This window comes from Podarcis tiliguerta (genome assembly GCF_965153285.1).
Source record: "Podarcis tiliguerta genome assembly, chromosome: Z".
Lineage (NCBI taxonomy): Eukaryota > Metazoa > Chordata > Lepidosauria > Squamata > Lacertidae > Podarcis > Podarcis tiliguerta.
In genome coordinates, this window is record NC_139553.1 from 38,008,654 (window position 1) to 38,034,114 (window position 25,461).

Consider the following 25,461-nt stretch of genomic DNA (forward strand, 5'->3'; position numbering starts at 1 on the left):
ACTGAGCCTTGCATGACGGTGGGGGTGGGGGGTGGGGCTTCTGATGCAACTTGCTTGCTTGTTTTAAAGTTGCTTTCATGGCAGGAGGATCACAGGATATCCTGTTGTTAAAGTGGCTGCAGGAAACCTTTGGCTCGCCAGTTATTACTGAACCACAACTCTCATCATCCCTGGACATCAACCATGCTTTCTAGGGCTGATGTGAGTGGTGGTTCAGCAACATCTGGTGAGCCAAATGTTCCCCATTCCTGCTTCAATGCAAATGTATTTTGAATTACAGCTGTTGACATCTATTCACATGGCCCTAAAAAAGACCTAGATTCTTAGATAAGCAAATGGGTGAGTAGTCTGCTCCCCTTCCCAGGGGGGCAGTGTTGCAGACTGGCATCCGGAACCCCCTAGTGACCCAGCTGGATGTTGGAGGAATGCTATCCACGTCACAGGGACTCCCAGCCGTGTCACGCACCCAGCTCTCCAATCAGCACAGCTGGGGGCGTGGCCACAAGCAGTTTCAACTGTGGCATGTGGGGGGGGGGGCAACCTCCTTTCACCTCAAACCCAGAGCCACTCAGTGAAGTTGAATGCTGGGAGATTCAAGGAACACAGGAAGAAAGTACTTGATGCTGCCTATTAGTTTAAACCATAGAATTGGCTATAACAAGTTGCAGTGATGGTTGTGAACGTGGATGCCTTTAATGTAGGGTTGAACAAATTAAAGACTATTGCCAGTAACATAATTCCTACAGTATTTATAGCAATAGATTGTTTCCAGTATCGGAGACTGTGTGCTGCCTGCCTCAGGAAACCAGGTTCTGCGGATCACAGATAGGGCTGGGTGCTGTCGCCATCAAATCTTGTTTTGGGGGCTTTCCATAGACATCTGGTTGAGTGGTGTGGAAACAGAATGCTGGACTAGAAAGGACTTTAGTCCGATCCCGCAAAACTCTTATGATTATTATCTGAGGCTTTAATCTCACAAATAACACATGAAATAGCAATGTTCCTACACATGTGCACACCCACACTTCTGCATAGAAAACTGGTGTGTGTGTGTGTGTTCCTATTTTACTAGACTTGATTTCTTTTTCCTCACAACCAGACCGTTCTTTCTCTTCTCCCCCTGGAAAAGAATGAGATGTTGAACAAGGAAACATTCCAGATGGGCATTAAGTAAGGTAGACTGCTCCCAACACACCAGACACCAATTTTCTTATTCCAATAACACCTTGAAATTAAAACTTGTTAAAGCACTTGTTACTTTTTACTGCTTAAAAGGAATGAAATTACTGCAATGCTCTTGAATATGCAAAAACATTTTGGTCCCCGGCAGCTGAAGATAATGTTCTCCCAGGAGGTTTTCCAGAAGAGTTTCAAGAAAGGATTTGCTATGAGAGTGTTCTATCACTCCCATCTTTTTATAGCAGCACAGTGTGTGTTTATTTTATTTATTTATTTTGCAAAACTTGGGAGCCAGTAATACTTTTTTTCACAAGACCCCTCCCAATGTTTTTTCTTCTTCTCCTGGTGTTGTTAATGATACATTTGTATGCATATTAGATGCTCATGCACCGCTTTCCCTATATAAACAGAGGTCAATAGCTTTCCAGACAGTAAGGTAAAGGTAAAGGGACCCCTGACCATTAGGTCCAGTCGTGGCCGACTCTGGGGTTGCGGTGCTCATCTCGCTTTATGGCCAAGGGAGCCGGCGTACAGCCTCCAGGTCATGTGGCCAGCATGACTGAGCCACTTCTGGCGAACCAGAGCAGCGCACAGAAACGCCGTTTACCTTCCCGCCGGAGCGGTACCTATTTATCTACTTTGAGGTGCTTTCAAACTGCTAGGTGGGCAGGAGCAGGGACCAAGCAGCGGGAGCTCACCCCGTCGCAGGGATTTGAACTACAGTGGTGCCTCGCAAGACGAAAAGAATCCGTTCCGCGAGTCTCTTCGTCTTGCGGTTTTTTCATCTTGCGAAGCAAGCCCATTAGTGGATTAGCGCTATTAGCGGTTTAGCGGCTATTAAAGGCTTAAGGGATTAGCGGATTAGCTGCTAAAAGGCTATTAGCGGCTATTAAAGGCTTAAGGGATTAGCGGATTAGCTGCTAAAAGGCTATTAGCCGCTTAGATCAGCTGATAAGCGGCTTAGATCAGCTGTTAAGCGGCTTAGCGAACAGCTATTAAGCGGCTTAGGGGCTTGGGAAAAAGGGGGGAGGGGGGGGAAAAACCCCAGGAATCGCAAGGCATTTTCGTCTTGCGAAACAAGCCCATAGCAAATTCGTCCTGCGAAGCACCTCCAAAACGGAAAACCCTTTCGTCTAGTGGGTTTTCCGTCTTGCGAGGCATTCATCTTGCGGGGCACCACTGTACCGACCTTCTGATCGGCAAGTCCTACGCTCTGTGGTTTAACCCACAGCGCCACCCACATCCACGTTCCAGACAGTAAATGCTGCCAAATGTGTTTGGTTTGCAGACACCTATTCTATGAGAGGGACAGTTGAATTCACTGAGAGATAAGCATGCTGCGAAACATTCTTACATGTGTTTTTTTTAACTCACCCATCCATGAACTGCTAGTCACTTTACTTACCTGCCCTTTTTCAAAAGCCAATGAAGAACACAACATTCAGAAGAGTTTCAGTAGGCTGCCACTCAAGCAGCATCTTGTTGTGAAAGCAACTCCAAGAAGTAGTCCAGTCACTATATTCTTTTCTGAAACAATGAAGGGTACCCAGTCCTGTTGAATTCCATTTAATTGAATTGGTGCTGTCCAATACATATTTATATGATTTAGTGCTAAGGCTGAATGCCTGCTTTCGCTGATTCATGTTGCTAACATGCAAACAATTGAACGAAAGGTCAACAGCTATATTTAAAGCAGCAATCTCGCTTAAGAAGTCACAGGTACTCTTTGAAAAAGAAGGGAGGAAATAATCATCTTGTCGAACAGTGACTGAAATTATGTAGTTGATTAAGTATTGATTATTTAATTTCTATACCACTGAATGCATTAAAAATATATCTGATGCAGCAACAACAGAAAACTGAAAAAAAATATTACAAAAATACACAGTTACATATAAAAAGTTGAATAAAAAGTTATATTCATTTCCCTTGGAACACACCCTCCCTCAGCCTCCAGATTCTCACCCAGGGTCCAAACAAACTCTCAGCTCACTCACAAAAGTATAACAATGAGAACAGTTCCTGGAAGCGGTGGACATCACCCTGGCCTCTCTCTTAGACTTGCATTTGATGGACAGGTTCTGACGTGGATGGTACTCCCTCAGGCTGCCCAAAGCTGTGTCCCATTCAGCTTCACTCTCCACACTCCAAACCTTAGCAGGTTAGCTGAGTTTCTCATGAGGTCCATCGGTTGGGGAAAGGACTCCCTTCCACTCACACCCTCTATTCTTTCCTCCTCCTCCAGCTGCTTGAGACATATAGCTAATTTTGGGTGGAATCAAGTGGATTCTTAACTACTAGGTGACAAAGAGTCAAGGCAATGACAAGGAAAGGCTTAAAGATCTGGGTATGTTTAGGCTGGAGACCAGAAGAGTAGGAAACATGACAGGACTCTTCAGATGTGCAATGTCAGGTGTCAGGGAATCCGACACCCCCCCCCCTCCCCACAGTAGGCTCCCAGGAAGAGATAAGCAAGGAAAGCTCTTACCAAGTTATTTTATTCAATATTCAGAGAGAGGCTAAGAAATGCTTCATCTTGGAGTAATGGCGTTGCTCCAAGTAAACTCCCCCCCCCCTCTTCAGTCATCAATAGCACCACTCACCTTACGGTGGCTGCTTAGGGCCATTTGCGTATGAGCCCTCTGCTCTCCTACTTTTAAGGCTCGCCAGGTGATGGGAGATTCTGGAATGCTTTCTAGTAATAAATGTGTCAGCCATCTACTCTGACACTGCTTCCCCCCTTCTTCCCCCATTATTTCCCAACTCTGATCTTTATCTACCTCTGAGCTGTGACCTTCCTTAAACTACTGCTGTAAATCTATACGGTCTTCCTCGTCTCTGGAAGGTTCATGAGGGGGTAGCAGTCTCTACCATTCCTCCTCTGTCCAGTCCCCGACACCTAAAGAGCTGTTGCATAGAAAAGGGCAAATGCTTCTTGTCTGTTCCGCATGAGGACAAAATTATATCTAATGCAGTTAAATTACAAGGCAGATTATATTTAAATGTTAGAATAACCTTCTGGATAGTAAGAGTAGTTTGGCAGTGGGACTAATTACCTAGAGCAGTGGTTCTCAAAGGGTGTGGTGCGCCACACGGGCATGGCAGAATAGGATGGGGTGACAGGAAGAGTCAAGGACAATTAATATTTTATTTTGGGAATGACTCATGTTCTTATGTAGTTGTATTGTTTTATACTTCCTGGATGTCCCACGATTGTATTATAAAGTGGTTGTGTCCCATGTTACTAATCAAGCACTGCTGGGAATTGCTTCTTTTTGTTTTTAAATGCAATGTATTTCTTATCAATAAAAGATTTGGCAAGCAAATTTTTATTCTGAAAGAATAAAAGTAGTTTGAGACAGACTGATCTAGTGGCATTCTATACATCCAGGTCCTGCAATCTGAATGTTGGTTATATGAAACTTCCCTTATCCAAACATGAATAATTTGTAGCCTAAAGATCTGATCCAAACTCCAACAGCAGTTGTGCTTCATACCACTGGCTGTGCTGCCTAGAGTCCAGGGGTCCTTTACCTTTACCTTTTATGCTTGCGGGTATAGTAGATCTGTAACAAACACACCAAGCAGCTCAGCATATCTCCCACCTTGTGTCCTTCCATTGGTCAGGCTCTTTTACTGGTGAGCACTAAGATTCTCACACCACCAATTGAAGGAGAAGCACTGAGAATGAGACTGGACAACCAGTGGGATGTTGGTGTCTCCAGCCCAACTTGTTCCTCTCTGCTGTTGAAAGTACAGTACAGTGGTACCTCAGGTTACATACACTTCAGGTTACATACACTTCAGGTTACACACTCCGCTAACCCAGAAATAGTGCTTCAGGTTAAGAACTTTGCTTCAGGATAAAAACAGAAATCGGGCTCTGGTAGCGCGGCGGCAGCAGGAGGCCCCGTTAGCTAAAGTGGTGCTTCAGGTTAAGAACAGTTTCAGGTTAAGAACAGACCTCCGGAACGAATTAAGTACTTAACCCGAGGTACCATTGTATTCTCTGCAACCTATTCATTTATTGTATTTTTAATATTTTGTTGGAAGCCACCCAGAGTGAACACAAGCACAACTGGTACAGATTGGAAGCACCTGTGAAAACCCCAATATTTCTGCACATAGGAAGCTGCCTTACCCTAAGCTAGACATCTCATACATCTTGCTCAGTATTGTCTACAGCCACTCTCCAGGAGTTCAGACAGGAAACACTTCCAACACTACCTAGAGATGTCAATAATTGAACCTGGGACCTTCCACATGCAAGACAGATGCTCTTCCACTGAGCTTAGCCCCTCGCCTGCATACAAGTGTTTGCACACATGCCCGTTAGGCTTCATCCATCAGAGTTCTTGTGTACCTTTCTGGAGTAATTAAGCCAGTTCTGGGGAAAAAATGATATTCTCTCATTGCTATGGTTCTGCCCTAATGTGATTCATTTTCTGTCTTCAGCCAAGTGCTCTCCTATGCCAAATCTCCAAAAAGTCCATTTTGTCTCCAAGACTGTGGCTTCAGATTACTTGAAGAACTTCTCTGGGAGTCATCTAATGCATTATGCAAAAGAAGCAAACACCGTTTTCCCCTCAAACAACACCTGTTTTAATGTGTGGACTTTTCAAATGGGTAGAAAACTTTAGAATATCTGTTTTAAATAAATGACTGTGCTCAGATCACCCACTCCCACCCCCCTCTTCATTTACTATTCTAAAACCACAAGATTTCAACTATCTGAAATGAGCTGCTGCTTAGGCCAATTGGATACAACTTATTGGTTTGCTTTTGCTGTCAAATATACATAAAATATAAATCATAGCATCAATTTACTTAGGTTGCAACAGGCAAAAGAGTCATAAAATACAACTCAATCTAATCTAGTTGAAGTCAAATATGGGGGGGGGGGGCGAGAGTCAAGAAGAACCCAAAAGTTATAGTGAGCACAAGAATAACTTTGCATCTTTAAGAAAAGATTGTCTCACGTTTTAAGAAAATATTATATTATACTGCAAAATGATATTTCATACCCAACACAGCAGATTACTGAAGTAGAAAAATATTGACAAAATGGGGGGGGGGGATAGCCAGTGTTTGGTGTTATTGTTCTAAAAGCACGGATGAGCGATTTGTGGCCCTCCAAAGATTGTTGGATTCAGTGTTTTTCTTCTAGGAAAAAGGTACCAGTACTGCACACTCTTGAATACCCCAGGGGAAAAGCACTGGTTGGATTCCCATCACTGGCCTCAGCCAGAATGCTGTCATAAACATGACCTACCCATGAGATAAGGTGAGGAGACTGCCTCAGGCATCAGGATTCATAGGGATCATAGAGTTCACATGGTAGCCCCCCATGCTACCTCTATGGTGGCCTCTTGACAAATAGGAGAGACAGATGTTATCCTGATGTAGATGGTCAATCACCTTCTTCCCTAGCAAGAGGGATGCCCTTTTGTGTTTTGCCTCAGGTGTCAAAGAGCCCTAGGCTACCCCTAGTCACGAATTTGCATACCATCAACAGAGATTCTGTTCCAAGCTTTTGTAAACAGCAATAGATAAAGATCTTGATGTGGGCCTTGATGCAGGAGCAATAGAAATGCGTTGTGCAATTGATCTACCATGGTGGATATCATGTTTGAATTCTACTCATTCTCCAAAGATCTCCGGGTAGCATGTATGACAGGGATAGCCAACAAGGTGCCCACCAAATATTGTTGGATTCCAACTCCCATCTGTCCCAGCCAGCATGACCAATGGTCTGGGGTAATAACAGTTAGCATCCAAAATACCGTATTTTTCACTCTATAAGACGCACCAGACCACAAGACACACCTAATTTTTGGAGGAGAAAAACAAGAAATATTCTGAATCTCAGAAGCCAGAACAGCAAGAGGGGTCACTGCACATCCCTCTTGCTGCTCTGGCTTCTGGGATAGCTGCACAGCCTGCATTCACTCCATAAGACGCACACACATTTCCCCTTACTTTTTAGGAGGGAAAAAGTAAGTCTTATAGAGCAAAAAATATGGTATTTGCTGGGCACCCTGTTGACTATGTTTGCTGTTGTGCTAATTTATATAACCGTTAATGCCAGTATAGGCTTCTAAGTGATTTAGAATATAAAACCAGTCACACAAATGTTAAAATATAAACATCCATAATTAAAATACACACTAAAAACAATCCCATTAAGACATTTAAAGCTTATATCTGAGCTAGATTCAATACGCCCTAGTTTCATAAGCTCTTCACAACAATTAACGGCTTCTCTTTATATGTATTAAAAAAGAAACCTCCAACCCAAGAAATTTCATTATATTTTAAAATATTAATCTGAAGCACAACTCTTGCTATGCAAAGGAAAATGAGTGCAGGGGGTGAAAAGGAAATGTTCTTTGGATATAGGGGCTAAAGTCGTGACAGTTGTGTAAATGATTACATTAAGCAAAAAGACTTTAAATAATAATATTGCTCAGTCAAAATTTATTCAAGCTATTGCTGCTCTGCACAGTTGGAGAATAATGAAAAGGTCTGGGTGCAAATCAGAAATCCTCAGATTTTTTTCGCATAAAAGAGGAATAATTTATTTTAACATCTCTTCTATGCAACTAATATTTTGAGAGCTTTTAACTCCGTGTGGGTGATTTTTCATTTAGTCTTGTTCGTTTTGCATCACCCATAAAAAGAGGACTTTGGCTCCTCTTCAGCCTCCTTTTTTGCTTAGTAATTCCATGCACTATCCATTCATATAATCCATTCATTTTTAAATTGGTCTATTTCATACCATTTGTCGGTTATAACAGCTTCAGTAGCAAAGACGTGTATTTTGGGTGCTTCATAGCAGGTGTAGCAGCTCACACTTCATGCTGGACCCAATGAAACCACCAGCCCCCCAGAGATGTAGGGCTGCGTTCTGATCTTGCCAAGCTGAACCACCAAAGAATCTGCAATGAATTCCACACTGGTTATTGGCAATGGGGGATGAATTCTATTCAGTTTCCATTTAAAAAGGAATCTGTATAATTCACACATTCTGAAATAATATTTAAAGCAACAGCCACCCTTCAAAGTTTGAACATCTTTGAATTTTGCAATACAGTTCTTCAGCCAAATAGCATGTACCAAAATGCATATACTTGGGAAAAGCATGCAAAAAGTGCATATATTCATGTGGGAGGGATTACATTATATTATGGGGATTTGCGTTGCAAAAAAATGTGTCTGTTATACAGAATTGCATTCAAACAATATTAGATATTAAACAATCTGCAAACTGATGTAGAAATGGGGAGAACTTAAGTTTGGAAAAATGAGAAATTCGGAGCAGCAGAAATTAACTTATTCACGCATCCCTAGTCAATATAAATGTTATATATAAATGGCACCACATCACTGAAGGGCCAACCATGAGCCCACACTTCTGATTCCACAATAATATAAGTACACTTCCAATGACTAGGAGGCTTTTCGCTCCTGCTTAGCCAGTCATTGAAATCACTAGCAGTAGATCCCTCCTTAGGAAACAGCTAAGAGAAACAAGCATAGGAAGAGCTATGAGAGAGGGAAAGAGGCAGGATGATGCCTGTCTGGTCACTTGGCTTCTCTCTCTCAGAAGCCACACCTGGTGGCAGAAAAAGTCTTAAGTCTAAGGTCTAATGGAGGGGGAGATAGTAGGGAGGGAAGCTGCTGGGCAGGTGGGGGAGGGAGAGACCCCCCCACCAAATGAAGGGAGGTGGGTGTGCAGCTAAGGTGTGTCCCCCCCCCCCATTGCGAGCATTCTGAATAGCAAGTGGGATCATCTTAATAGATGGTCCTGGTTGCGGGCAGGCCCTCAACCCAGTCCCCCCACCCTAGTGTGGATGGAGTCATTACCCTCACACCAGGGTGGCACCACGATTACCCAGCGCTATTGCCCAATCAATTTGAATAGGTGATCATGGGGGGAAGTATAAAAGTGGCAGCACGACGTGTGCCAAGCACCTGCTTCGCGCTGCTGACCACAGAACTCTGTCTGGATTGTTTCCGGGGAGCCTTTTACGGTTTGCCGTGAGCTTTCCATTTTGCATCGTCTTGAGCTGCCTTGAGTTGCTCGTTCTTTCCAAATACAGCTTCTGTCGGGCCTGACACCTCTCCAGTTAATTCACAGGTCCGTGGTGTGGCGTTTGTGACTTGGTCGGGGCCGTCACTTCTCCCGGTGATTCTGTGGCTCCCTTTTTGGACTTTGCTTACGTTGCGCCTTCAATACAAGGTTTTGGGGTGCGGAGGTAAATTTTGTGGGGGCTAAATTTTTGCACCCCAAATTCACCATCAGATCACATAGCATGTCCATGACTACAGCCTGCACCCATAAAAAATCATGCATCCACTGTTACGTGGGGCCAAAATGATGCAAAAACGTGGTTACAAAGCACGGATCCACATGGATTCTCCAAACTCACCATCAAATCATGTTTGTGGCCACAGCATGAACCACAAAAATCATACATCCACTGTTTCGTTCAGAATATATATTTTTTTTGTTTTCCTCCTCTAAAAACTAGGTGCGTCTTATGGTCAGGTGCGTCTTATGGGGCGAAAAACTGACGCCTTTATTATTGGTAGCAGGGTCATTTAATTTCTACCTGATCAGTCTTCTTGGCTGGATTTAATTATTTGTTACTTATTGGCTCTATTTGGTGGTTCACAATATTTAGTGTCCACTGCTGCGTCAATTCGGCATAAAAGAAATTGTTTGCTTGTTGTTTCTTAGGGTCCAGCGGCATGCCTCCTAAGAAGAAAATGCCAGCCAAAGGTGCTTCTGCTGCAAAGAAGCACTCAACTAAAGGTACAGACACCCAGACAAAGTTTGCGAGCTTCCAAATCCACAGGGCACACTGAGGATCTATTGGGGTCCCTGATGGCCAGTATGGCCCATGACCCCGGAGCTTTGTCGTGTTTTGTCTCCGACTTTGATGTCCTATTTCAACGTTTTGAACCTCAAAGGGATACTCTGGGTGGAATTTCTTGGGCTAATCTGTTAACTGCTCAGGTCCCTCCGGGTTTTATCCCTGCTACAGGTTGTGGAGCTTCCACGGTGTCCCCCTCCTGTGTTTGAAATTCTAGAATAAGAAACTGCCTCTTTCCCCTCAGCTGCTATGTCTGTTTGTGACATCACAGGAGACCATACATAGACAGGGCTGGGAAACTAGGCCTCAAGGGGGGGGGGCATTTATTAATAAACAAATGATGACTGAGAAGCCCCCCCCCCCTTGTGACACATGTGGCATGTGGACTCCATGGCACCCTAAGATACCCTCCTTAGCACCCACCAAGGCCCCCTGAGCCTCCCATTTTAAAAAAGTTTTTCCGAAAATCTGTTAGTTTTTACAGTGCTGCAAAACCGCTTGTTTTGGCAGTTGAGGGATTGCTATTATTTATTTTGCCCTTTGTGAAAGACAAATAAACTTGTTCCTTTGACTTAAGGTCTCTGGATCCTTTTAAATAAAGTGATCTGGACAAAATTGGTCAGTTTGGAAACCTTTTTATTATACACACTTGCAAGTGGGGTAACCCAAGATCAGGAACATCTTCATCAGGAAAAACAAATCTTATAAAGTCGCTTGTCCGGTCGCAAGTCCCTCCTTCCACGCCCACAAGAAGGGGCGTGCCAGTTTACAGAAGTATCGAGTCCGCCTCATTAACAGTGTACCATTCCACTTCCATGTTAATCATAATACAATACAATACAATACAATACAAATGCAAATATTTTTATTGGCATTTCAAGTTAAGACATTTCAAAATGGAATGGGAAACAAAGTCTTTCTTCTTCCTGTTTCCGAGAGATTTGAATGGGCAAATCCTTTCTATTCCACAATAATAAGAGGCAGTGGAGTGAGGGAGGCCAGGGCCACATCCACACCATTTAAAGCACTATGAAGCTGCTTTAAACGCTCATGGCTTCTTCCCCCAAAGAATCTGGGAGCTATAGTTGGAAAAGGGTGCCGAGAGTTGTTAGGAGACCCCCTGTTCCCTGGCAATAAGGGAACCTTAACCCTACCCTAACCCCTGATGCTAACACTAACTCTAACCCTAATGCTAACCCTGCCCCCTAACTAGTGCTAAAATTCCCAGAGTTCCCTGGCAAGAAGGGAACCCTACCCCTGATACCTGTGGTGCCAAGTAATTAAAAATGAGAATAAATGACTAAAACAATATCCTTGTGTCTGCATAGCAAGCTCGTGGCTGCTTAGGCTTCTGCCAATTAAACGGTCCTCTTCTGATCTCCCTACAGTGGAAAGGCACACCAGCCAGTGAGCGCTTGGTAGGCAGGGCAGAGGAGTCAGACTCTTAAGTCAGGGACACTGAGAACTTGGAATGTTTTTGTTCCTTCCTCAGAAAGGGAGAAATGGCTACCAAATAAAAATAAATTGGAAAAAAACATACTCAAAGAAACTGCAAGTACATAGTTCAGATAAGAGATGCAGGGGGAAAGTAAAATGACACAGGGATGAAATGGTTTCAAAATTTCTGATTTTGGAGTGCATTATTTGACTTTCTGAAACTTGCAGCATTTCTTGGAGTGCTACATTAAAAGTATTCTCTTGGAAGTCTTCCTTTGTAACATAAGAAAGCTGCCTGGATCAGGCCAGTGGCCCAAGTTCAGCATCACATTCTCACAGATGCCTGTGCAAAAACCACAAGCAGAATCTGACCACAACAGCCCTCGTGATTCTCAGGAACTGATATACAGAAATATGCCGCCTCTGAACCTGAAGGTAGTATGTCGCCATCGCTTGACACATCGCTGAGTTCATATGGCATCAACCTGGCTTCTTCCCCCAAAGAATCTGGGAGCTATAGTTTGGGTCATTGGGTTTGGTGCTTTTGTAACTGGATTTATAATGGGTTTTAGTCAAATACAATAAATGCTTGCTTGCTTGCTTGCTTGATTGATTGACTGATTGACTGATGAAAAAGTTTTTTTTTTTTGCTGAGATGCTAACTTTCTATCTGCATGTCATTCCTTGAACAGCTTCCTGTGCAAAGATAAGGCTTGCTTTCATTGCTCTGGTCATTTGTGCATTGGACTAGTGTTGTGTGGAGGGAAATGTAACCACTGGGCTGAAAAATGTCCCCCTCCTGGGGTTTTTTTCTGGTGTGGCCTTCACAGATATTGGCACAACTTGTGTGTGTGTGTGTTTTGGCTGCTCAGCTGTGCTCACCATTGTGAGGGCTGAGGGGGTGATGGTGATGTCTCCCCAGCTGCTGCCATTGTCTGTGGGTTGACTGTGATGTGACAAAAACATTTGGCTGCTGAGCGGGTATAAATGTGGGCCAAGGCGCAAGCCTCGGCAGTTGCCCTCCCCAGAGAGAAATGGGCAGCTCGGTGGCACTCAGCCCAGGTGGTCTCCTGCCTCGTGGCGCCAAGCTGGCAAGCGGAAGGAGGCAATTGCCTGGTGCTGGGATGCTGTGGCCCTGGTGGTCTCCAGCCCCGTGGTGGCAAGGTGGCAAGCGGAAGGAGGCAATCACCCGGTGCTGGGATGCTGTGGAGCAAGGAGAAGGCAAGTACAAAGTTTACTTGCTGGTGGGATCGCTACTTGAAGGTGACTGACACTCAGCTCTGAAGCTGGTTGATGTCTGGCAATGGAACTGGTGAGGCTGCAGCTGGTGGGTGGTTGTTGGAAGAGTTTGCATTAAGTTTTGGCTGCTCAGCTGTGCTCACCATTGCGAGGCTACGCTGGCTGAGATGGAAGCAAAATGGTTTGGATGCCTTGTTAACAGGCATCCAGAGTAGGAATCTGGGGGGACGCTGTCGGGTGTTGGCCATCCCACTCACCTGTTTGCCTTTGCCTTACAGGGATGTTTGGAGCCAGTGAGGTTTTTCTCAAGTCCAGCCTTAAAAGTCATCAAGAGAACCGCAGGACATCCCTATTTACATCAGAGAAATGAAACGTGAAGTACTGGCAGTGAGGAATGGACAAGGCCTTGGCCATACTTCGAGAGAAGGAGCTTCGAAGGGAGACTGCAGATGGACATTGGCTGCTTTGCAAGTGATGGGGCAGTGGGGAGAGAGAAGAAAATGAGGGAGGCAACATTAGGCCACATTAGGCGCACCATTGGAACTGCTATGAAGTTGCTTTAAACAGGAATGGCTTCCCCTGGGAACTGTAGGTGGTTAAGGGGACGGAGACTTGTTACGGTGGTTAAGGATTAGGATTAGGGGTAGGGGTGGGGGAGGGGTGGGGGAGGGGTAGGGGTAGGGGTAGGGTCTCTTGGCAGAGAACTCTGGGAATTGTAGCTCTAGTTAGGGGGCAGGGTTAGGGTTCCCTCCTTGCCAGGGAACTCTGGGAATTGTAGTTCAAGTTAAGTGTTAAGTGTTAGCATTAGGGTTAGCGTCAGGGGAAGGGGTAGGGTTGGGGTTCCCTTGTCAGGGAACTCTGGGAATTGTAGCTCTAGTTAGGGGGCAGGGTTAGGGTTCCCTGTTGCCAGGGAACTCTGGGAATTGTAGCTCTAGTTAAGGGTTAAGGGTTAGAGTTAGGGTTAGCGTCTGGGGAAGGGGTAGGGTTGGGTTCCCTTGTCAGGGAACTCTGGGAATTGTAGCTCTAGTCAGGGGGCAGGGTTAGGGTTCCCTTCTTACCAGGGAACTCTGGGAATCGTAGCTCTAGTTAAGGGTTAGAGTTAGGGTTAGCGTCAGGGGAAGGGGTAGGGTTGGGGTTCCCTTGTCAGGGAACTCTGGGAATTGTAGCTCTAGTTAGGGGGCAGGGTTAGGGTTCCCTCCTTGCCAGGGAACCCTGGGAATTGTAGCTCTAGTTAAGGCTTAAGGGTTAGCGTTAGGGTTAGAGTTAGGGTTAGCGTCAGAGGTAGGGGTGGGGGTAGGGGTAGAGGTAGGGTTCCCTTCTTGGCAGGGAACAGGGGGTCCCCTAACAACTCTCGGCACCCTTTTCCAACTATAGCTCCCAGATTCTTTGGGGAAAGAGGCCATGAGTGTTTAAAGCGACTTCATAGTGCTTTAAATGGTGTGGATGTGGCCCTAGCCTCCCTCACCCCACTGCCTTTTATTATTGTGGAATCGAAAGGATTTCAATGGAGCCAGTGAGGTTTTTCTCAAGTCCAGCCTTAAAAGTCATCAAGAGAACCGCAGGACATCCCTATTTACATCGGAGAAATGAAACGTGAAGTACTGGCAGTGAGGAATGGACAAGGCCTTGGCAATACTTGAGAGAAGGAGCTTTGAAGGGAGACTGCAGATGGACATCTGCTGCTTTGCAAGTGATGGGGCAGTGGGGAGAGAGAAGAAAATGAGGGAGGCAACATTAGGCCACATTAGGCGCACCATTGGAACTGCTATGAAGTCGCTTTAAACAGGAATGGCTTCCCCTGGGAACTGTAGGTGGTTAAGGGGACGGAGACTTGTTACGGTGGTTAAGGATTAGGATTAGGATTAGGGGTAGGGGTGGGGGAGGGGTAGGGGTGGGGTAGGGGTAGGGGTAGGGTAGGGGTAGGGGTAGGGGTAGGGTCTCTTGCCAGGGAACTCTGGGAATCGTAGCTCTAGTTAAGGGTTAGAGTTAGGGTTAGCGTCAGGGGAAGGGCTAGGGTTGGGGTTCCCTTGTCAGGGAACTCTGGGAATTGTAGCTCTTTTTAGGGGGCAGGGTTAGGGTTCCCTCCTTGCCAGGGAACTCTGGGAATTGTAGCTCTAGTTAAGGCTTAAGGGTTAGCGTTAGGGTTAGAGTTAGGGTTAGCGTCAGAGGTAGGGGTGGGGGTAGGGGTAGAGGTAGGGTTCCCTTCTTGGCAGGGAACAGGGGGTTCCCTAACAACTCTCGGCACCCTTTTCCAACTGTAGCTCCCAGATTCTTTGGGGAAAGAGGCCATGAGTGTTTAAAGCGACTTCATAGCGCTTTAAATGGTGTAGATGTGGCCCTAGCCTCCCTCACCCCACTGCCTTTTATTATTGTGGAATCGAAAGGGTTTCCCCATTGAAATCTCTCTGAAACAAGAAACAGGAAGAAGAAAGACTTTGTTTCTCATGCCATTTTGGAATGTCGTAACTTGAAATGCCAATAAAGGTATTTTTATTGTATTGTGTTGTATAGTGTTGTGATTAACATGGGAAGTAGAGTGGTAAAATACGTTTGTCTTTCTCCATGTGTTTATAGTATCCATATTGCTATTTGGAATACTCGAAATAGGAGCGGGGCCCCTCAGCTGCACACCCACCTCCCTTCATTCTTCCTCCCCCACCTGCTCAGCAGCTTCCCTGCCTGCTATCTTCCTTGCATCACCCCACTGGCATTGCATCCTTGCCCCCCAGCCCTCCCCAAACTTGCTGCGCCCCAAGGCGTTTTGCACTCTCCTGAACCCTTGTGGGGAACAGGGCAGGGTACAATGGGAACGGGCGGGGTGACCAGGCTGCTTAAACCACACCCCTTTTTCAACGGAAGCGCCATGGGGGGTGGGCCCTCCGAGAGAAAACAACAGAACAGAACAAAGAACAAAGAAGACGGAAGTGGCGCACAGTTCCTTCTGTTCCCTCGCTTCCAAAGAATGGAATGTCAACACACAGAGCATGTGATCCAGTATAGACACACACTCTGCAGCACGGGAGAGAATGAAACTGCTGACATCCAGCACCCCCTTCTCTGCTTCTCTTGAAGTCTTTGACTGTAACCCTGTCCAATCTTTTTTCAAAGAGGGCCAGGTTTGTTGAAGTGAAGGGCTGTGAGGGCCACCGAAACAGCCAACCCAAGTTGTTAACCTTTTTTGGGGGGTTGAATTTGTTGACGGTTGTGTTTTTTTTAGGATTTTACCCCAGGAAATAAATAAACTGCCACAGGGGCCGGATTAAACTGACCGGTGGGCTGGATTAGGCCCCCAAAATGGACTTTGAACATGCCTGATAAGTGCACGAAAAAGATGTAGTGTGTGCACCATTTCATGTTTTACTGGAAAACTTTAGGTCACTGTTAACTTGTAGGCAGGGCCTTGGGGGCAAATCCCCCCTTGAATCTGACTTATGACTTCAGCACTGCCACTACAGAGTAACAGTGTCATCATAATTTCACCATGGCAACCAGCTGCTTCATTTACACTTATTTGAAAGGCAGGTCATTGAGTATTTATTTTATTTATTTATTTTTGTATGTAATATTTATTAGGTTTTCCATAACTGAACATGTGACCACTTTCTTTCCCTTGGAAATTGACTTGATGATCCACAGCCAGTTACCAAGCATCTAAGAATATAGAAAAGAGCATCTTGATCAGAGGTCAAGTGGGAACCTTGGCACCTCTTACTTAAGCTTTCAAGAAATATGTCTTCTTATGTCACAGAAGGGTGATAGCAACCTCAATGAGCCTCCCCACGTAAATGTCAATTCTCCAAGCATTAATATAAATGCTGCCTCTCAGAAATAAAGATCTGCTCATGATCAGATCTCAAAACACAATTCCTTTCTTTTCTCTCCTATTTATTCTGGAGTATGTCACAACTAAGCCCACTAAAGTTAGTGACGCTTGACCAAGCTAAATGTTCTGTTAATGAGAAGTGAATTGGGCCATATACAGCTTCCTGTGCAAAGATAAAGCTTGCTTTCATTGGTCTGTTCATTTGTGCATTGCACTAGTGTTGTGTGGAGGGAAATGTAACCACTGGGCTGAAAAATGTCCCCCTCCTGGGGTTTTTTCCCGGTGTGGCCTTCACAGATATTGGCACAACTTTGTGTGTGTGTGTGTGTGTGTGTGTGTGTGTGTGTTTTGGCTGCTCAGCTGTGCTCACCATTGTGAGGGCTGAGGGGGTGATGGTGATGCGTCCCCAGCTGCTGCCATTGTCCGTGGGTTGATTGTGATGTGACAAAACATTTGGCTGCTGAGCAGGTATAAATGTGGACCAAGGCGCAAGCCTCGGCAGTTGCCCTCCCCAGAGAGAAATGGGCAGCTCAGTGGCACTCAGCCCAGGTGGTCTCCTGCCCCGTGGCGGCAAGCTGGCAAGCGGAAGGAGGCAATTGCCTGGTGCTGGGATGCTGTGGCCCTGGTGGTCTCCTGCCTCGTGGTGGCAAGCTGGCAAGTGGAAGGAGGCAATTGCCTGGTGCTGGGATGCTGTGGCCCTGGTGGTCTCCTGCCCTGTGGTGGCGAGGTGGCAATCGGAAGGAGGCAATCACCCGGTGCTGGAATGCTGTGGAGCAAGGAGAAGGCAAGTACAAAGTTTACTTGCTGGTGGGATCGCTACTTGAAGGTGACTGACACTCAGCTCTGAAGCTGGTTGATGTCTGGCAATGGACCTGGCGAGGCTTCAGCTGGTGGGTGGTTGTTGGAAGAGTTTGCATTAAGGCTAGTTTTGGCTGCTCAGCTGTGCTCACCATTGCGAGGCTACGCTGGCTGAGATGGAAGCAAAATGGTTTAGATGCCTTATTAACAGGCAGCCAGAGGAGGAATCTGGGGGGACGCTGTCGGGTGTTGGCCATCCCACTCACCTGTTTGCCTTTGCCTTACAGGGATGTTTGGAGCCAGTGAGGTTTTTCTCAAGTCCAGCCTTCAAAGTCATCAAGAGAACCGCAGGACATCCCTATTTACATCGGAGAAATGAAACGTGAAGTACTGGCAGTGAGGAATGGACAAGGCCTTGGCCATATTTGAGAGAAGGAGCTTCGAAGGGAGGCTGCAGGTGGACATCTGCTGCATTGCAAGTGATGGGGCAGTGGGGAGAGAGAAGAAAATGAGGGAGGCAACATTAGGCCACATTAGGTGCACCATTGGAACTGCTATGAAGTCGCTTTAAACAGGAATGGCTTCCCCTGGGAACTGTAGGTGGTTAAGGGGACGGAGACTTGTTACGGTGGTTAAGGATTAGGATTAGGATTAGGGGTAGGGGTGGGGGAGGGGTAGGAGTAGAGTCTCTTGCCACAGAATTCTGGGAATTGTAGCACTAGTTAAGGGTTAAGGGTTAGAGTTAGGGTTAGCATCAGGGGAAGGGGTAGGGTTGGGGTTCCCTTGTCAGGGAACTCTGGGAATTGTAGCTCTAGTTAAGTGTTAAGTGTTAGCATTAGGGTTAGCGTCAGGGGAAGGGGTAGGGTTGGGGTTCCCTTGTCAGGGAACTCTGGGAATTGTAGCTCTAGTTAGGGGGCAGGGTTAGGGTTCCCTCCTTGCCAGGGAACTCTGGGAATTGTAGCTCTAGTTAAGGCTTAAGGGTTAGCGTTAGTGTTAGAGTTAGGGTTAGCGTCAGAGGTAGGGGTGGGGGTAGGGGTAGAGGTAGGGTTCCCTTCTTGGCAGGGAACAGGGGGTCCCCTAACAACTCTCGGCACCCTTTTCCAACTATAGCTCCCAGATTCTTTGGGGAAAGAGGCCATGAGTGTTTAAAGCGACTTCATAGCGCTTTACATGGTGTAGATGTGGCCCTAGCCTCCCTCACCCCACTGCCTTTTATTATTGTGGAATCGAAAGGTTTTCAATGGAGCCAGTGAGGTTTTTCTCAAGTCCAGCCTTAAAAGTCATCAAGAGAACCGCAGGACATCCCTATTTACATCGGAGAAATGAAACGTGAAGTACTGGCAGTGAGGAATGGACAAGCCCTTGGCCATATTTGAGAGATGGAGCTTTGAAGGGAGACTGCAGATGGACATCTGCTGCTTTGCAAGTGATGGGGCAGTGGGGAGAGAGAAGAAAATGAGGGAGGCAACATTAGGCCACATTAGGCGCACCATTGGAACTGCTATGAAGTCGCTTTAAACAGGAATGGCTTCCCCTGGGAACTGTAGGTGGTTAAGGGGACGGAGACTTGTTACGGTGGTTAAGGATTAGGATTAGGATTAGGGGTAGGGGTGGGGGAGGGGGAGGGGTAGGGGTGGGGTAGGGGTAGGGGTAGGGTCTCTTGCCACAGAATTCTGGGAATTGTAGCTCTAGTTAAGGGTTAAGGGTTAGAGTTAGGGTTAGCGTCTGGGGAAGGGGTAGGGTTGGGTTCCCTTGCCAGGGAACTCTGGGAATTGTAGCTCTAGTTAGGGGGCAGGGTTAGGGTTCCCTTCTTGCCAGGGAACTCTGGAAATTGTAGCTCTAGTTAAGGGTTAAGGGTTAGAGTTAGGGTTAGCGTCAGGGGAAGGGGTAGGGTTGGGGATCCCTTGTCAGGGAACTCTGGGAATTGTAGCTCTAGTTAGGCGGCAGGGTTAGGGTTCCCTCCTTGCCAGGGAACTCTGGGAATTGTAGCTCTAGTTAAGTGTTAAGTGTTAGCGTTAGGGTTAGCGTCAGGGGAAGGGGTAGGGTTGGGGTTCCCTTGTCAGGGAACTCTGGGAATTGTAGCTCTAGTTAGGGGGCAGGGTTAGGGTTCCCTCCTTGCCAGGGAACTCTGGGAATTGTAGTTCAAGTTAAGTGTTAAGTGTTAGCGTTAGGGTTAGCGTCAGGGGAAGGGGTAGGGTTGGGGTTCCCTTGTCAGGGAACTCTGGGAATTGTAGCTCTAGTTAGGGGGCAGGGTTAGGGTTCCCTCCTTGCCAGGGAACTCTGGGAATTGTAGCTCTAGTTAAGGGTTAAGGGTTAGAGTTAGGGTTAGCGTCTGGGGAAGGGGTAGGGTTGGGTTCCCTTGTCAGGGAACTCTGGGAATCGTAGCTCTAGTTAAGGGTTAGAGTTAGGGTTAGCGTCAGGGGAAGGGGTAGGGTTGGGGTTCCCTCCTTGCCAGGGAACCCTGGGAATTGTAGCTCTAGTTAAGGCTTAAGGGTTAGCGTTAGGGTTAGAGTTAGGGTTAGCGTCAGAGGTAGGGGTGGGGGTAGGGGTAGAGGTAGGGTTCCCTTCTTCGCAGGGAACAGGGGGTCCCCCAACAACTCTCGGCACCCTTTTCCAACTATAGCTCCCAGATTCTTTGGGGAAAGAGGCCATGAGTGTTTAAAGCGACTTCATAGTGCTTTAAATGGTGTGGATGTGGCCCTAGCCTCCCTCACCCCACTGCCTTTTATTATTGTGGAATCGAAAGGGTTTCCCCATTGAAATCTCTCTGAAACAAGAAACAGGAAGAAGAAAGACTTTGTTTCTCATGCCATTTTGGAATGTCTTAACTTGAAATGCCAATAAAGGTATTTTTATTGTATTGTGTTGTATAGTGTTGTGATTAACATGGGAAGTAGAGTGGTAAAATACGTTTGTCTTTCTCCATGTGTTTATAGTATCCATGTTGCTATTTGGAGTACTCGAAATAGGAGCGGGGCCCCTCAGCTGCACACCCACCTCCCTTCATTCTCCCTCCCCCACCTGCTCAGCAGCTTCCCTGCCTGTTATCTTCCTTGCATCACCCCACTGGCATTGCATCCTTGCCCCCCAGCCCTCCCCAAACTTGCTGCGCCCCAAGGCGTTTTGCACTCGCCTGAACCCTTGTGGGGAACAGGGCAGGGTACAATAGCAACGGGCAGGGTGACCAGGCTGCTTAAACCACACCCCTTTTCCAACGGAAGCGCCATGGGGGGTGGGCCCTCCGAGAGAAAACAACAGAACAAAGAACAAAGAAGACGGAAGTGGCGCACAGTTCCTTCTGTTCCCTCACTTCCAAAGAATGGAATGTCAACACACAGAGCATGTGATCCAGTATAGACACAGACTCTGCAGCATGGGAGAGAATGAAAAGCATGTTCTCAATAAAGGAGAGCACGTGTTGCGGATGGGGCCAGACAAAGCACCCAGGGTTACCAGGCAGGCTAGTTTCAAAGGGTTGAAACTTGATTGGCGGTTGGTGTTACTGGGGTAAATTTGATGTTGCAAATTTAGGGGTGGGATCAGGGCTTATTTAAGCAAGGTGCACAGCGTTTCTCTTTCTCTTTTGCTGTGGGCACCGGATCATCAGCACCGGAGCGATTTCAGCGAGAGAGTGGTTGTATACTTTCCTTTAATTTCCTCCTTTCTCTCGTCCTTTCCTATTTATTTTGTCGCTACTATCACCTTCTTGGCTATTCCTTTTTCTTTTAATTAATTTCTTGTTTTAGAGTTACTCTTCCCCTTATACGCCTGCTTGGCGGGGGGGGGCACCCCCTGGTCCCGGGAGGTTTATGGCCCGATTCTCGGCCGGAATTTTATAGACTGGGCCGGGGAGCGTATTTCCGATTTACGGACGGCGCAGGGTGGCCTGAGGGCACCGGGACTAGGCCGTGGCCCTCCGCGGCCTGGTTAGGCCGCGGTATAGGCCCGATCCCGTCTCCGCCTTTACCCCCCCTCTCCCCCCCGTTTTCTTCTTCTTGCCCCGGGCCTCCGGTGGAGGCTGGAGGAGCCCAGAGCGCGAGGAGGCACTTACCTGGTGTTGCGCGCGTCTCCTTGCTCAGCCGCCCCCATTTCGCGCCATTTAGAGGCGTTTTGGGCCTCTTGTGGCGCTCAGCGCCCCCACATTTATTTTGGGCGGGTGGCGCCGTGAGGGGCCCTTGTAGGCCAATCTGCGCGGTAGCGCCTTCGGCGCCACCTTTCTTTCCCCTTTTCACTGCTGAGGCTTTGGGGAGCATTTCGGCTGGGGGGGGCAGATTGGTGACTCCGCCATTTTGTGCGTTTTGGCGGGAGCGCCATTTTGTCTTCTCAGGTGGCGGCCTCTAGTGGCCAGGCGCTGCAATTGCAGGTTTCGCTCAATTATTGAGCCGATTTGGCAGTGCAGCTTCAATCTACTGAGAGTTAGTGGGCTATTTCCACTAGGGCGGTGCTTGCCTATTGGGTTTGTTGCCCAATTAATCACTGCTAATAATTGTTAGCCTTTTCTTACTGGTAACACGAATAAATTATTAAAAATAATTAATAACATATTTGACAATAATAATAACATTATTTAATATTGAAGGTATGGCACCAAAGAGGGCGACGAAGTGGCCTGGACCTGCCCCCTCGGCGAAAAGGCCCATAAAAGGCCCGTCCCAGGCCTTACGTTCCCCTGAGCCTGGCCAGTCGCTCAAGCGTCTCCAATCCATGGTATCTGGTATGGCTGGCGACCCGGTGGCTCTGGCACGCGTTGAGGCGGAGATGGATGGCTTGATGCAGCGATGCTCAACTCCGTCAACCTCCTCAGCAGGGCCGGCTCCTCTTGTGGGGGTTCCTTCGCCGCAGTCCTCCTCTAGTGGGGATGAGAGTGAGCCATTAACGGCTAGCGCTTCTTACCTGATGCGCAGCTGGCCCAGTCCCAGATCTTACCTGTGCCGCAGGTTGCAGCGCCAAGGGGCCGGGGCCATTCCAAGGGTGTGGCCAGACGCAGGGCGTCAGCCCGAGGTCGGGCTGTGGGGAGTCCATTCGCGCAGTCTCCAGTAGCGGGGAGTTCGCTTCCGGGTCCTTCACAGGTTGTCTCTTTTCAGTCAGTTCCAGGTCCTTTGCACCAAGGTGATATGTCTGAGTCTTCGGTCAAAGACAGCCTTCCTCCACCTCCGAAGGCCTCTTCTGGTGGGCATCGTTGATACAGAAGGAGCTCCAGGAGGCGTGCCAAGAGGAGACGTAAGGATACTTCATCCTCCTCTGCAGGTACTACTTCGCAGACCTCCAGTAGCGATGAGGAAGCTTCCCTTAAGCTGTACTGGGGCTTTGGCGAGGCTTCGGGGCTCCCCAAGTGGGTTTGGGAGCACAGGGCAAACTCCCACAGGGCGAGATACGGGGCGGTGCAAGAATGCCGGGATGGGGTCCTAGTGCCTGAGGTGAAAGTCTCCACCAACTCGGCTAGGGATCTTATTCCTGGGGCCCACTTGTCCGCTAAATTGCGGGCTAGGATTCTGAACGGCCGTTATGTTGATATTTTCGGCCTTGCCCCCCCGCTCGACGGGCAGGAGCCTTTGGACAGGGGCTCTGTGGCTTCAAGGAAGCGGTCAATTATAGCTAAAGCAGACAGGACTTTTGAACGCTGGCTAGATAGTTTCCAGGTTTTTGCTGGCGTAGTGTCAGCTGCATATCCCAGGAGATCTTTGCATTTGTGGGTGTATCTGTCCATAGTCTGCTCGGCCTTTACGATGGCTGGAGAGTCTGCTGCTTTGGCTTATGATCAGAATTTCAGACGCAGGGCAGCCAAGATCCCAACAGCCCGCTGGGATCAGAAGGATTTCGGACGTGTGGACCACTTATGTGGCCCCATGTATTGACAAAAAGGTCCCTGATCCTCCTAAATTCAAGGCTGTCCCAGCAAAGGCGGGTCGCAAGCTGTTCTGCTGGGATTTCAATAAAGGTGCCTGCCAGCGGCAGCCTTGCAAGTATGCACATGTTTGTGAAAAGTGTTCTGGGAACCATTCTGCATCTGCTTGTGGGGGGGGGGCGGCGGCCCTTTCGAAGGACAGGGGGCTCTCAACAGCCCCCCAAAGCCGCCCCCCAGGTTCCAGCTGCCGGATCAGGGAAGTGATAGTTTATCCTCCCGGGCCTATACCCCGGTTCGGTTGCAGCCGTTGCTGGCCTTGTTGAAGCTTTACCCTGACCGGGCCTCTGCTTCTTATTTGAGTGAAGGGTTTTCCTTGGGTTTTAGGATTCCAGTGGCCTCAGCTCCGTTAGCTGGGAGGCCTGTAAACCAGAAGTCGGTTAAAGATATACCTGAGGTGGCGCGCAAGAAAATGGGCAAAGAACCGGCTTTACATCGTATGGCTGGTCCTTTTGCCCCCCCCCCCTTTCCCTAATCTGCATGTCTCCCCTTTGGGTATAGTTCCCAAAAAAGCTCCGGGGGAATTCTGCCTAATTCATAATCTTTCTCATCCTAAAGGCACATCAGTAAATGATGTGATTCCCCCGGAGCTTTGTTCGGTAAGGTATGCATCTCTGGATCAGGCGATCAAGATGATTCGGAAATTTGGGCCTGGCGCGCTGCTGGCGAAATGCGACATTGAATCAGCATTTCGTCTGCTTCCAATTCATCCTGATGACTTCTGGTTGTTAGGTTTTCAGTTTGAAGGAAGTTTTTACTTTGATAAGGCCATGCCCATGGGCTGCTCTGTTGCCTGTGAGGCCTTTGAATGTTTTAGCTCTTTTCTAGAGTGGGCCTTACGTAGGAAAACTGGTTTGGGCGGAGTCACACACTATTTAGACGATTTTTTATTGGCCTCAGGGAGTGACTCAGGGGACTGTGTCACGTTATTGCAGGCCTTTGCCTCCCTAGCGGAAGAACTAGGCGTGCCATTGGCGGCGGAGAAGACTGAGGGCCCTTCCGCGCAGCTGACTCACTTGGGTATCTTACTGGACACAGTGGCCCAAACCTCTAGCTTGCCACTTGATAAGATAACCACGCTACGACGGGTTATTGAAGAGCTACTTCCCAAGAAGAAGGTTACCTTGCAACAGCTGCAGTCGTTGCTGGGTCACCTAAATTTTGCTTGCAGGGTGATCGCCCCAGGGCGACCTTTCTGTTCCCGTTTGGCCAGACTGACGTCAGGCTTGCGGACCCCTCAGCATAGGGTGCGGCTTTCTGGTCAGGTTCGGGCTGACCTCCGCATATGGTTGGATTTTCTGGAGGACTTCAACGGGGTGTCGCTTTGGCAGGACACCTTGAACCTCCATAACGACTTTCAGGTCCATTCTGATGCCGCAGGGTCCTTGGGGTTTGGCCTCTATTGGGATGGTAGGTGGTGCGCCGAGCGCTGGCCTCCGAGTTGGCGTGGGAAAGCTATTACTCGGGATCTAACCTTTCTTGAGTTCTTTCCCATTGTAGTGGCTGTACATTTGTGGGTCGAGCACTTCAGGGACCATCGTGTTTGTTTCTGGTCCGATAACCAGGCGGTGGTGAAAGTGCTGGCCAAGCAGTCTTCATGTTCCCCTAGGGTATCAGCCCTATTGAGGGCTTTCGTTTTACATTGTTTGCATTTTAACATTGTATTCTCTGCACCTTTTATTCCGGGCATATCTAACGAGATTGCTGATGCTCTGTCCCGTTTTCAGATGGAGCGATTCAGGTCCCTGGCGCCAGTGGCTCGAGACCGTCCGGAATTTTTCCCGGATCATCTCTGGAACCTTGGCAGCACTTAGTTTTACAGGGAGTAGCTGCATCTGTTGCCCCCTCCACCTTGAGGTCTTATAAGAAGGCCTGGGCTGATTTTTTATTATTTAATGGGCAGTCTGCTGGGGAAGTTGATAGCCCTCATTCTACTGCCCAGGTGCTTCAGTATTTGGCGCACCTATTTCAGCTTCGGCGGGCAGCCAGGACGCTGAGGATCCATTCAGCGGTGATTTCCTTTTTCAGCAGGGCCTTCTTTAACAAAGACCCATGCGGAAAGTTTGTGGTGCGAAAGGCGCTGGAGGGTTGGGGGCGCCTTTGCCCTTCTAGGCCTGTGGCTAGGAGGCCTATTACGTTTGAACTGCTGACAAGGATGCGCAGTAAGCTGCGGAATATCTGTTGGTCGAAGTTTGAGGCTCGAA

The 25,461-nt window shown here is 47.8% G+C and overlaps 2 long non-coding RNA genes across 5 annotated transcripts in view; both read right to left on the bottom strand.

Annotated features, from left to right (window-relative positions):
* Positions 1 to 667: 667 nt before the first annotated feature.
* On the bottom strand, positions 668 to 4,920 carry LOC310668951. Its single transcript, XR_014506930.1, has 4 exons — positions 4,720 to 4,920; positions 3,960 to 4,086; positions 2,585 to 2,706; positions 668 to 1,120 (listed from the first exon to the last, which is right to left on the bottom strand). It is a non-coding gene; the product is annotated as an uncharacterized lncRNA (long non-coding RNA).
* Positions 4,921 to 7,639: 2,719 nt separating this feature from the next.
* Positions 7,640 to 25,461, bottom strand: part of LOC310668948 — a 31,433-nt gene continuing 13,611 nt past the window's right edge. Inside the window, exons 1-2 of one of the 4 annotated variants that reach the window (XR_014506922.1) lie at positions 20,489 to 20,703; positions 7,640 to 8,117 (exon numbers count right to left, since the gene is read on the bottom strand). This is a non-coding gene — a long non-coding RNA (uncharacterized lncRNA). Of the gene's footprint in view, positions 8,118 to 9,611; positions 10,317 to 12,991; positions 13,093 to 20,488; positions 20,704 to 25,461 lie in introns of those variants that run through there. The other 3 variants (XR_014506923.1, XR_014506924.1, XR_014506921.1) reach the window with 3 other exon arrangements.